The sequence below is a fragment of the Rhinolophus ferrumequinum genome, chromosome 2 (genome assembly GCF_004115265.2).
Source record: "Rhinolophus ferrumequinum isolate MPI-CBG mRhiFer1 chromosome 2, mRhiFer1_v1.p, whole genome shotgun sequence".
Taxonomy (NCBI): domain Eukaryota; kingdom Metazoa; phylum Chordata; class Mammalia; order Chiroptera; family Rhinolophidae; genus Rhinolophus; species Rhinolophus ferrumequinum.
In genome coordinates, this window is record NC_046285.1 from 31,216,829 (window position 1) to 31,231,359 (window position 14,531).

The window sequence follows — 14,531 nt, forward strand, 5'->3', positions numbered from 1 at the left end:
AAATAATTGTTTTGAAGAGGTGAAATTTTATATGTCCCAGTGATCAGGGCTATCTAAGTGCATTATTTTTTAAACATCTGCAACTTTAACGGTTCCAGTGTCAGAAGGGTGACTTGTTTCCACATGCCAAATTAACTTAGATAATTATCTGAATCTCAGGCATATGGTTTACTGTCACAATGGAGCTTTGCCTAGAATCTTGGCTCTTCTTGGCACTTGCCACATGACTCTCCTAGGCTGTATTATTCATCTACTGAATGGGAACCATAAAACTCTCTATGTGGGTTTGTTGTGCACATGAAGTGAAATAATGCCTGTATGGGCTGACTTACATTATTTGTGTCTGTATCAAAAGATAAAATGGACATATGCTGAAATACCTCTGAGAGTACCAGTTGGTCACAGTGCAGCTATCATATTGTGCCCTAAAACAGTGCTAGATAATAAATGCCTTGAAGGAAGAAATTACATTTTACCCATCTTTGTATTCTCAGTACCCAGCAGTGTACTTAGCTCAGAGCTGATGATTAGTCTGTTGAATTACATGTAAAAAACAAAACAGAAAAAAAAAGAAAGAAAAGAAACATAAACAAAATTCTTGCAAATTGTGAGCAAGATGGAATTAGGTATGACATTTATTCTGGCTTTGTAATTCTGCCCTTGACTCAATGGGATGTGAAATGGTTTCCTTACAAAGGATCCATTTGGTACTTGAATTAAAAGAGCTGTTTAGGAACACCAATGTATCTTTCATATCTGCCTGAAGTTACACGACTGTGTTTTAGCTTCCAATTTCCTTAACTGTTTCATTATTATTCATGTATGACTATACTGAATAATGTGTTGTAATTTTACCTATTATCATATTTTGATATCAGCATTTCATTTCAGTGCTGAAAGTTTGTTACAAAAGGCTTTCAGGTTTGGTCCCTACATGCTTCAGTCATTTATTACATGTTCTAAAGGAGTCTGCTGTTTTTATGAGGATTCCTTGATGCCCAGGCATTAAAACTATCATGGAGCTCTAGCGAACATGACCCAAAAAAGAACTTTCATTGACTCAAATTGTTGAAATTTGGTCTGAAAAATGTTGTAAGATTTTAGTCTAGGTGTGTGACTCTGACTCTCCTTTCTGTACCTGTTGTGTTATCTTCATAGTTTCTCCTATTTAAAGATATGGAGTAATTTAAGAATACAAAATGGAAGTTTCAACAGATATACTTTCCTCAGTCTGTAGGGACAGGTTTGTACTTTCATTGTATCCTGAACAAGGAGATAAATAGACCTCTATCAACAAATTAGACTTTAGATTAGATTACTTTAGAATTTAAGAGAAAGTGTGTTTCAATTGAAATTAATGAGATGAGATATTTAAGTTGACCATTTATCTTCTGCCCATTGAAATATTTCCGTTTCTAATAAAAGCAGGTTTAAAAATGCAATATTCTCCACTGTTGGTGGGATTGCAAATTGCAGCCACTATGGAAAACAGTATGGAGATTCTTCAAAAAATTGAAAATGGAACTACCTTATGAACCAGCAATTCCACTCCTGGGTATCTATCCAAAGAAATCCAAAACACTAATTTGAAATAAAAATGTATGCAACCCTGTTTATTGCAGCACTATTCACAATAGCCAAGATATGGAAACAAGCCAAATGCCCATTGATAGATGATTGGATAAAGGAACTGTAGTACATTTATACAATAGAGTATTACTCAGTCATAAAGAGAATGAAATCGTACCATTTGCAATGACATGGATAGACCTAGAGAATATTATGATAAGTGAAATAAATCAGATGAAAGACAAAAACCATATGATCTCACTTATATGTGGAATCTAAAGAACAGGATAAATGAACAAACAAAACAGAAATAAACTCGGAGATATAGGGCAAATCTGACGGTTGCTAGAAGGGAGGGGGGTGGAGATGGGGGGAAGGTGAGAAGATTAGAAAGTACCAATTAGTAGCCATAATATAGCCATGGGGATATGAAATACAGTTTGGGGAATATAATCAATAACGTAAGGATTATGTAGGGTGCCAGAGGGGCACTGGACTTATCAGCTGGATCACTTCATAGACTGTGTAGATGCCTGGCCACTGTGCTATACACTTGAAGCTGAAATTGAACAATATTGAATGCAATGTATATATGTATGTAATATATATATATACACACACACACACACACATATGTATACACATATACACATATATATATTTACATGGGATGTGGAGTACAACACAGAGAATATAGTCAATGGAATTGTAACAGCTATGTTTGATGTCAGATATTGGGGGAGTAGGTTATCACTTTGTGAGAGGTAGAAATGTCTAACTATTACATTGTTTTGTACCTGAAACTGAAAAAAAAAAAAAAAAGAAAATATTGCCAATTGACTAGAGTCATCCTCTTGTCTTTAGAGAAGCTTGCTTTTTCAATGTACAGTGGCAAAAGTGGGACAGGGAAGAAGTTTGATAGGAAAAAAAATTGATTAATTTGAATTATGGTGTTGGAGGAGATCTCCCTGGACACCCTGGACTGCCAGAAAGACAAACAAATGGGTCTTAGAGAAAATTAAATCTGAAACACCACTGGAGGCAAAAATGACAAAATGGAAGCTGTCCTACTTTGGGCACATCATGAGAAGGCAAAATCCTTTGGAAAAGACAATAATGCTGGAAAAAAAAAGAAGGCAGCAGGAAGAAGTGAAGACGGAGATGGATTGACTCCAAAAATAAGCCATAGGCATGAGTCTACTGTTGCTGAGCAGGGCTGCTGAGGACAGGACATCGTGAATGTCACTCATTCATAAATTCTCCAGGAGTCGGAGTCCACTCAACGGCATGTAACACACACTCTTTCTTATTAAATTTCAGTTATATCCTACTTGATGGTCTTTACTGTTAGACTATAAGCTCTTTCAGGTTGATGCCCATTAATCATATGGCTCATCATTCATTACGTCATAAAAATGGCTATATGAGATGAGTCTCTTGAAACTTCCCCTGAAATTTACAACAAATTGAACAGCTATAATTCCACAAAGGACTCCCTGCGCAGCAGACAGCCAAGACTAAAAGATGAACAATTGAAATCATCTAAAGGTGGGCAAATTGGGTGAGTGAGGAAGAAGGGGAGGGGGAAGTGTGGAGATACGGGCTGGATTGCAGGCTGGGTCGCCGGATGCAGAGCGCAGATGGAGCTCCCAGCTCCCCATATTCCAGAGTTACTGCAGTTCAGGGAGAGAGAAGAATTCAGACTGCTCGTGCTCTGCTTATGGCCCACAGTCCTGCCTGAGGGAATCAGCCATATAACACAGCTGAACCCAATGCTCATGGCAGAGACCTCGGAGCAAAGACTGAGGAAAGAAGGGTGAAAACCATGGTTTAAGCCCTCACTGCCAAGCAGAGGATGGAAGGCTTACGCGCGGAGTCTAGCTGCCTCCTTCTCACCCTCCCAGTGCCAGAAGTGGAAACATAGCAGTGTCCAATCAAAAGAACAGAATATTTGCAGTTCTGAGAACTGCGGACCACAGCCACGGACTCGCAGCCCAACTAGTTTTGGCAAAGGGGAGGGAGCCTAAGGTGGAGGTCTGGCTGTGCTGGTGGTTGCTACCTTTGCTCTGGGTGATCTCTCACAACCCACCCTGCCCATTTCCCCACCTATCTGGATGGATCCCTGCAAAAGTAAACAGAGCCGCTGAAACACACGCTCTGAAACTGGTGCAGGAAGAGCTTTGGAACTTCAGAAGCTCTCTACATCCCGCCACGGAGGTGGTGCCTTGTGACCCAGGTGGCCTGTTTACAGAGGAGAAGCCCACCTTCCCGGGAATCTCCCCATTGTTTGAGAAGCCAGAATAGTGCAGAGAAAATATAACACAACAGCATGAGAAAGAATAAAAGGCTGTAATCAGAGAGAAAAGAAAACATTCTACCAACACCTACTGGAAAACGAAACAAAGACCTCTTTCTATCAACCTGTTGCACAACTGACTCCTGTAGGTGAATAGGAAGAGAAATAATAATTCATTAATCTCCATGAATAATTAAGGTAACAAGGCAGCTCAGAAATAAAATGAAAAGTCTCCAGAAAATGAACTTACAGACATGGAAATATGTGACTTAAATGACAGAGAATTCAAGATTGCAATTCTTAAAACAATCAACGAGATGCAAGAAAACACAGACAGGCAGTTTAATGAAGTCAGAAACAAAATCAAAGAAAAACATGAACATTTTACCAAAGAGATTGAAATTTTGAAAAAGAACCAAATAGAATTTCTGGAGATTAAGAACTCAATAAAGGAAATGAAAAATGAAATAGCCAGCTTAGGTAATAGAGTTGACCACATGGAGGAAAGAATCAGTGACATCAAAGATAGAAATCTGGAAATGACACGGATGGAAGAAGAGAGAGAGAGAGACTTGAGAGTTAAAAGAAATGAAAGAACTCCACAAGAACTTTCTGACTCCATCAGAAAGAGCAATATAAGAATAATGGGCATACCAAAAGGAGAAGAAAGGGAGAAGGGAACAGAGAGTATATTCAAACAAATAGTCGATGAGAACTTTCCAAACTTGTGGAAAGAACTGGATCCTCGAATCCAAGAAGCAAATAGAACACCTAATTACCTCAGTCCCAACAGGCCTTCTCCAAGGCACATTGTATTGAAGCTGTCTAAAATTAATGACAAAGAAAGCATCCTCAAGGCAGCCAGGGAAAAGAGGACGGTAACCTATATAAAAAAAGCCCATAGATTATCATCTGATTTTTCAGCAGAAACCCTATAAGTCAGGAGGGAGTGGAATCAAATATTCAAACTATTGGAAGAGAGAAATTATGAGCCAAGAATAATATATCCAGCAAAGATATCCTTTAGATATGAAGGAGGAATAAAGACATTTCCAGACATACAGAAGCTGAGGGAATTTTCTAACACATGACCTGCACTACAAGAAATACTGAAGGAGGCTATTCGACTTGAAAAAAAAAAGCAAAAGAATACAAAACCATGAGTAGTATTATGAACAGACAGAAGCAGGAAATGGCAACTCCTACACCAAATAGGACACAATACAATTAAACGTAACATACAGGGGAATAAAATGGGTATAAAAGGGAAATACCTTAACATAGTAAAGGCCATATATGACAAACCCTCAGCTAATATCATAATTAATGGTGAGAAACTGAAGTCCTTTGCTCTATGTTCAGGAACATGACAGGGCTGTCCCCTATCACCTCTGCTTTTCAACATAGTATTGGAAGTTGTTGTCACACAGCAGCCTAGCTGTCTGTCCCTTCCATCCTTTCCTTAGGAAAGAGGGTTGTGGATAGTCTCCCTTTGGGGTTGAGTTTATAAGTCTCTTCTCTTGGTCCCAGTATGCTGGGTCTGCAGTCAAAGACGAGTAAGTTTCCTCAAGGGAGGGATGACTTAAGCCAGACGGGACCCCGGGGACCGCCATGAGTTTGCCTTAAGACTAAGAGGAATACCCCTCCTCCAATGCTTTCTGGGAAGCTGCTGATGCATGCTTCAAATGTCCAGCACCCTGTTGTGCAAGGAACGTTAATTGAGCAAAACCATCTCGCTCTCTGCTTAGCTCATGGGAAAATTGCATTGAGAGACCTTCTCCCCCAGGGGTTGTACTTACCACACCTTGGTCATACAGGAACAGCATGCACAGGTTGCTTTGGGACAAAATGATTGGGTATTGGCTATAATTATGTTAGTGGTGTTAGAGGTTTGCAAACCCTGCCCAGAATTACGTAATGCCTATTGTAAAAAATCAATAAATACCCACAACGACCCAATTCGGGGCTCCAGTCTCTTGTGGCTGTGAGTCCCTTGGTCCTCTGTGGTTTCCTTGCAAACTTGTGTCTGTGTCTTTATTTCTCTTAATAAAACTCAGCCCTCGCCGCCTCCCTTGCCTTTTTCCACTGCTTGTGTTGTGCAGGTCACAACAAGAAGTCCTAGCCAGAGCAATCAGGCAAGAAAAAGAAATAAAATGTATCCAAATTTGGAATGAAGAAGTTAAATTGTCACTCTTTGCAGATGATATGATGCTATATATAGAAAACACTAAAGACTTCACCAAAAAGTTATTAGAAACAATAAACGAATACAGTAAAGTTGTTGGCTACAAAAATCAATGAAGAAAAGTCCTTTGCATTCCTATATACTAACAATGAAATCACAGAAAAAGAAATTAAAAAAAAAATTCCATTTTTGATTGCAACAAAAACAATAAAATATCTAGGAATAAACTTAACCAAGGATGTGAAAGACATACTGAAAACTATAAGACATTTTTAGAAGAAATTGAAGAAGACACAACCAAATGAAAAGACATTCTGTGTTCATGGATTGGAAGAATCAACATAGTTTTAAAATGGCTATATTACCCAAAGCAATATGCAGATTTAATGAAATCCCCATCAAAATCCCAATGGCATTTTAAAAAGAAAATAGTACAAAAAATCATCAGATTTGTATGGAACCACAAAAAATCCTGAATAGCTAAAGCAATACTAAGAAAAAAGAACAATGCTGGAGGTATCACATTCCCTGATTTTAGCTTATACTACAGGGCAACAATAATCAAAACAGTATGGTATTGGCAGAAAAACAAACACGTAGACCAATGGAATAGAATTGAGAACCCAGAAATAAACCCACATAAATATGTACAGATAATTTTCGACAAAAAAGCCAAAAACATGTAATGGAGAAAAAAACACCTCTTCAATAAATCGTGCTGGGAGAATTGGAAAGCCATGTGCAAAAGAATAAAACTAGACTGCTATCTGTCACCGTGTACCAAAATTAACTCAAAGTGAATAAAAAACCTAAACATAAAGACCTGAAACAATAGGCATAGAAGAAAACATAGGTACTAAATTTATGGACTTTGGGTTCAAAGAGCATTTTATGAATTTGACCACAAAGGCAAGGGAAGTAAAAGCTAAAATAAATGAATGGGGCTATATCAAACTAAAAAGGTTCTGTGCAGCAAAAGAAACCATTGACAAAATAAAGAGGCAACCAACCGAATGGAAAAATATTTTTGCAAACAACACCTCCAATAAGGGGCTAATATCCAAAATATATAAGGGTCTCATACAACTCAACAACAATAAAAAAGAAACAGTCCAATTCAAAAATGGCAGAGGGCCTGAATAGACATTTCTCCAAAGAGGACATAAAAATGTCCAATCGACATATGAAAAAATGTTCAATATCACTAATCATCAGAGAAATGCAAATAAAAACCACAATGAGATAACATCTCACACCAGTCAGAATGGCCATCATCAACAAGATAAATAATAACACGTGTTGCAGAGGCTGTGGAGAAAAAGGAACCCTCATACACTGTTAGTGGGAATGCAGATGGGTGTAGCCACTATGGAAGGCAGTGTGGAGGTTCTTTTAAAAGTTAGGAATAGAATTATCGTATGACCCAGCAATCCCTCTCCTGGGTATCTATCCAAAAAATCTGAAAACATTTATCTGTAAAGATATATGCGCTCCAATGTTCATTGTAGCTTTATTTACAGTGGCCAAGACATGAAAACCACCATTGTCCTTCGATAGATGATTGGATAAAGAAGTTGTGGTATATATACATAATGGAATACTACTCTACCATAAGAAAAGTTGAAATAGTACCACTTGCGACAACATGGATTGATCTTGAGATTATAATGCTAAGCGAAATAAGTCAGACAGAAAAAGTGAGAACCTTATGATTTCACTGATATGTGGTATATAAAACTGAAAACAACAAAAGAACAAGACAAACAAATGAGGAAACAAAAACTCATAGACACAGACAATGGTTTAGTGGTTACCAGAGGGTAAGGGGAGAGGGAGGTGGTAGATAAGGGTAAAGGGGGTCAAATATATGGTGATGGAAAGAGAACTGACTCTGGGTGGTGAACACATAATGTGATATATACAGATGATGTATTACAGAATTGTACACCTGAAATCTATATAACTTTACTAACATTTGTCACCCCAATAAACTTAAAAAAAATCTTATGGCTCATGCATTCATTTACAAGTGAGTTGTCATCATTTATTAATATGATTAAGAATGTTTGAGTTAGAAAAAAATTGGGTTTCAGATTTGCGAAAAGGCATTTATTAGTTGCATGAATGTAAGCAAATTAGTTGATCTCTCTGAAAGCATATTCAATTTACCTTGCAGAGTTGTTGTGAGTGTTAGAGAATGTAAATAAAATGACTTGCATTGTGTTCAGTTCATTAAAAAAAAAGAAAAAAAAAAGCAATATTCTCTAAGAACCAGAAAAAGGACATTTACTGCCTTTTGGAGAATATTGACATATCTATAAAAATTATTACAGAATTCAGTAGGATTAAATTATGTTTAAAAGATGAAAATATGGATCCTGGATCTACGAATATATCAAATTTTGATATCAGATCACTGAGGTTCATCGGGTTGGATTTGGTTTTCAGAGAATATCATATACATGGGAAAGGGAGTAGCTACCTCTTTATGTATCAGATTTATGAGACTGTATAATAATTGGCAATATAAATTATTTACTTTCACTCCTCAGGATAAACCCTGAGTAAAAATCTGAATTCCCCCCAATCTCCAAAAACCAACACAACCAACAAATTCCTTAAATTTCAGAAACAGTTAATGTAGCATTAATTTGAAATAGTGAAAAAATTAAAACAATGTTAATAATCAAAATAGGAAAGAGGTGGAATACCATGTAGTCACCAAGAGAATGTATAATGAGATTTTTGTAATAAACTATGGAAAAGCTTATGTTTCAGTATTAGATATGAAAAGCAGTCAATAAACAGTTGATTTTTATATATAGAAGAGCTCAACTAATTAAAACAATAATTAAGCAGATAAAAGTAATTAAGCAGACAAGAGAGATCAGAAGGAAATTCACCAACATTTATCAGTGATTATGTCTGGTAATTTTAATTTTTTTCTTTATAACTTTATATGTTCAATTTTTCTACAGTGGATAAGTGTTAACTTTTATCATCAGAAAAAAGTGAAATAAAATTGTATATAAATAAAGAACAGAGTTTAGCGATGATGATTTATCCTCTGATAGTAGTCACTTGTGATAACCTCTTGATGTGGTGTCTTCCTGCTTGAATGTTATTTCTTAGGTTCTTTAAACCCTTTGATCCCATTCACTTTGAAAGCAGCATGACCTTGCAAGCAGGGGTTTGCAGCTTTCTTAGATGAATGATTTTCAGATGTGATTTTTTTTTTTTAATCAGGTGAATTTTGTAAAGTGCTATTTTCCCTTTGTATCTAGAAATACATTTGTGTTAAATGTTTAACCACAAGCCAAGTATAAAGTAATTTGGTTTGGCGGTCACTAAGCTGTTGATAAATGCCTGACATTATTAACTTGTTTTGCTTTTTGGTTTTATTCTGAAAATGGTCTAACTATTCTTAGAAAAGTAAACTTCATTTTTAGCTGAGATTGAGACCATGTACTATACGGCAAAATTGTATTATAGCCCAACTATTTTCAAAAAGGATTTGTTACAGGATTACTAAATATATTACTGAGCTGTCTCCTAGAAAGCCCTGATTTATATATACTCACCTAATGAATCTTTATTATATGATGACCCCTATTTTGTTGCTCAAACTTTGGGACACTTACTCATCCATGCATTCAACAAACATGTAATGAGCACTTAGTAGATGAGAGATGCTATGCAGGCACGAGACCCAGTACTCTAATATATCTAGGTATATTAAGATTTGAACAGAATGCAACTGAAATATATATTTGATCATACATATTCACATATGTTTAGCTCTATAAGGGAAGGGATTTTGTCTGTTTTGTTTTTCCTAGCTCCTAATGCAGTCCCTGGTCAATAGTAAATGTTCAAGAAGTATTTGTTAAATAGGTGAATAAGTGAGTGGACTGTTACAGAGCATATGGATGATATAGAGAATAAGGAGACATTTTGTCAAAAGGTCTAGAAATAGGAGATAGGCAAGATGAATTTGAAGGACATCCCCACTGACTTATGTCTAATTTCCAAGGAGAATCCAGAGCAGGTCCACTTCTGTCTATGGTGTCATAGTTTGTTCTCTCACTGCTTTCTCTAAGTACACTGCTCCCTCATAGCTCCCAGTCTTTGCATGGATAGGGAGCTTTGCAGGATAGAGGTACCTCTATCCTGGTGTGGCGAATTCATCCTACAACTTTATACACAGACCTTGTACAAAGGGATGCTGTCTATGTCTCTTAGTCTCTCCAAAAACTTAATATGGAAAACGAATCTTTCCATTTCTGCTTGCTCTCCATTCTCTTTGGGAATTAGATATAGCTGGTGTTTTTAAAAATCAGGTCTTAAATTCCTAAACAAACTGGAAGACAAGAAAGTCTTTTAATTAATTAACAACAATGGTATCTAGCAATCCCACTATCTGGTATTTACTGAGAAGAAATGGAATCATTTGTTTACAGAAAAAAAAAATTGTAAAAGAATATTCACAGCAGCTCTATTTATAATTGCCAAATGTGGAAACAATTCAAGTGTCCTGTAAAAGGAGAATGGATAAACAAATTGAGGCATATGCATAAATTAGAATATTATACACCAATAAAAAGAAATGAACTACTGATGTATGCAACAATAATACATTTCCCAAAAATATATAAGCAAAAAATGTCAAACATAGAATTATATAGTATTTGGCATAAAGTTATTCCATTTGTATGAAGGTAAAGAACAAGTAAAACTAATGTATGGTGAAAGCAGAAATCACTAAGTTATCTCCAGAGGGTGGAAGGGGCGTCAAAAAAATGGCTGTAAAGGGGCACCTTGGGATTTTCTGGGGTGATGGAAATATTCTGTCTTGTTTGAGGTGACATAGGTATATGTGATTGTCAAAACTTATCAAAATAAACACTAAAAGTCCTCATTTTTATTTTATGTAAATTTACTTGAATTTTAATAAATAAGAAAAATGTAAACTAGCTTGAGAATTAAAATATAAGACAATTCAGCACAAGTAATACGTATTTACTAAGCACCTCTATCTCAGCCACTGTTCGAGGAGCTAGAAACATAAACACGAACAAGAAAGAATACCTCCCGTAGTGAATTCAGTCTAGGAAGGAGAACAGATGTGGAAAAACAGACATTGACAAATACTTTATTTACACAAAACTTTCCAGAAGTATGCTTCTAGATTATACCTAGGTATAATTATATTGCATTTTAAAATTGTATACTACAATAATCATCTTAGGTAAAGACTGTTGTATGAAAAATATTACTCTGCCAAATCCTGTATTCGTATCCTTGTGGATACTCCCTCCACAAGTCCGAGGTTTGGTTTCTGTCACCAATAGCGTGTGGCAGAAATGAGGGTAAGTCATTTCAAGATTAGGGTATAAAAACTGTGGCTTTTATATAGGGTTTCTCTCTCTCTCTCTCTCTCTCTCTCTCTCTCTCTCTCTCTCTCTCTCTCTCCCTTTCTCCCTCACCTTCCTTTCCATCTTTCTCCCTCTCTCTCTCCCTCTCGGTCTCCCTCTCCATCCTCCTCTCTCTCCTCTCATTAGTCACTTTGGGAGAAGCCAGGTAAAATGTTGGGAGAATACTCAGGCAGCCATAGAGAGGTCCATGTGGAGAGAACTGGACACCTGTGGCTGAAAGTCAGCAAGTAAGTGGGGCCTTCCTACAACCACATGAGTTAGCTTGAAAGCACATCCTCCCCCAATCAGGTCTTTAGATGAAACTGCAGCCCTGGCTGAGCTCTTGACTAAACCTCCTTGGAGACCTTCAGCCAGACCACCTAGCTAAGACAATCTTAAATTCCTAACCTACAGAAGTTAGAAAATAATAAATACTTATTTTTTAAGCTGATAAATTTTGGAGTAATTTGTTACACAATAAATAACCAATATATGTGATCTTTTCAAAATGTATAAGACATGAGTTCATGGGTTAGTGTATCATTCCTAATAGTAAATTGATTACTGCAATTTTTCAGTTTCACTGAAATACTAATTTGTTAATGATTGTTTGAGAACCATAAGATTTCTGGAAACTTTGTAGTTTAATTTGCAGTTTATATCCAGAGAATGGTTTACTTTCTCAAAAAATCTAGCCTTCCCAATGAAAATTTAGGGTATATATCAATCTAGCTACCAAACTAAAATATGCAAAATCATAATTTAATAACATTTAATTTCTTCTCAAGTATGAAAGGTCAATTTTATTTATTGAATTTATTGATGAAAAGCAAATGAAAATTAAAATGAATTCAAGTTAACATTTGAAAGTAATCTTCACTTTGAACTTCAAAATATGTAATATAGTTCCAAGTCATTATGATTTAGAGACCACAACTTAATTTAAAAAATTGCAAGGATGATTTAGGCTGATTTTTAAATTGAGGCCATAAAATATGGAATTTTAGAGTAATTGAGATTATTGTGCGCCATTTTGAGATGAGCAGCCTTTATTCCTTCTGGAATCTTTAGATTCTAAAATTATTATTAATTTAGTCTAAACTCATTTTTACTTTAAGAAAAGAGATTTTGATGCTGTCTCTGCAAGAGTCTGATGTACCTCAAAGCATTAAAGAGACCCCCTTTTCCCTTCAGCTAAGCAGAAATGAAAGAGTGTGTGGATCTTTGCCTAAGAATTCCTCCCAGGAATTCCCCTAGAGTTACAGTAGCTAAGGAAAGTGTGTATAGACTTGACTGGGCAATAGGATCATTTCTTATTTCTGGGAGGCTGGAAGAGGGGTATGGAGAACTACAAAGATACTGTGAAGTTTGGTGTTACTCCTCATTTGGTTCCAGACCAGTAATTCATAAACACAGGAGTGCATCTGAATCACATGGAGGGCAATTAAAAAAAAAAAAGATTGCTGAGCCTCATCTCTAGAGATTCGTGACTGCAGCATGTGGCATAAGAATCAGTTCCTTGGTGGTGCTGCTGCTGCAGATCCAGGCATCACATTTTCAGAATGACTAATACATCTTGATTGTATTATTTCTGCCTGTCTTTGGAAGAGCTGTGCTTATGTTTGTGGGGTGGACGCAAGGGAGCTGAACTACATTTCTAACACACTCTAGTAGTTCAATCGGGCCTTGAAAGTGAGTTTTGGCCAATGGAATGTGGGTGGGTATAGTCTTAAATGGCATCTCCAGGTGTCACTCCTGAAACATCCCATGTGATTTTCCATATTCTCATCACTCTTTGGGCAGCTGAGTGCAAAGGATTAAGCGGAAGTCTTTGGGAATACCTGTCATGCTCTCTTCTGCTATTATTTTCCTTTGAAGAAGACTGTGGGACCTAAACTGCCCACTGTGAACTGTGTGCCATGAATTTGGCTTAGGCAACAGCACTGTCTTGTCATGCAGCATATGAGAGCAGGTTCAAGCATGTCCTGAAATCATATGTAAGTGGCATGAGCAGGTGGCTCAGATGCTCAAGCCTCTACTCTTGCTACATTGCTGCTTGTCCCTCAACCCACACCTATGGCCTCATGGGGCATTTCCTACGACTAGCTGATGAAGAGGAGAAATATATATATACATATATATGTGTACATATATATGTGTGTATATATATATATATATATATATATATATATATATATATAGCCTTGTTTGCACATACTTCTGCACACATACTTCTACACATACTTTGAACACTGTTTTACATACCTGAAAAGAGCGATAGCTAAAGGTATGTATCCAAAGTGAACACAGGGCAGTTAGTTACCAGTTTGGTTAGATGGTTGGGAACTTAAAAATCATAAGATTGGAGGATTGGTGACAAAAAGTCTGGGGAAAGAGTATGTAAATAGGACTCTTGAAATGGAACTGTTATTGTTTATTTGTTAATGGGGAAGGTTATGGTTAATTTCATGTGTCAAACTGGGCCATTCTGGGTGTGTCTGTGAGAGTGTTTCTAGAAGAGATTAATATTTGAACGGGTAGACTGAACAGATTCTCTTCCAGAATATTGGTGGGCCTCATCCAATACATTGAGGGCCTGAATAGAACAAAAAGTGGGGTGAGGGAGAAATTGGTCCTTCAGCCTGACTGTTTTCCAGCTGGGACATTGATCTTTTCCTGTACTTGGACTATGACTTATACCATTGTCTCTTCTGGTTCTCAGGCCTTCAGACTTGGACTGGAACTGCACCACCAGCTTTCCTGGGTCTCCAGCTTGCAGACAGTAGATAGTGGGGCTTCTCAGCTTCCGCGATCGTGTGAGTCAATTCCTTGTAATCTCTCTCTCTCTCTCTCTCTCTCTCTCTCTCTCTCTCTCTCTCTCTCTCTCTCTCTCTCTCCCTCTCTCATCTCTCCTGTTGGTTCTGTTTCTCTGAAGAACTCTGAATAAGACAGAGACATGGAGAATATTTATGTGACAGGTGAGTGCTCACCACTCACATGTGAAACTTACCCTGCAAGTAAGGCTCTTGATTATCAGGTAACAAGATGATCTATCCATGTCAATGAG

The 14,531-nt window shown here is 36.9% G+C and overlaps 1 protein-coding gene across 1 annotated transcript in view; it reads left to right on the top strand.

The window, feature by feature from the left end:
- Positions 1-14,207: 14,207 nt before the first annotated feature.
- ZPLD1 (zona pellucida like domain containing 1) overlaps positions 14,208-14,531 on the top strand; it is a 124,556-nt gene continuing 124,232 nt past the window's right edge. Inside the window, exon 1 of the mRNA XM_033133985.1 lies at positions 14,208-14,280. The gene's annotated coding sequence lies outside the window, so the exon portion shown is untranslated. The remainder of the gene's footprint in view (positions 14,281-14,531) is intronic.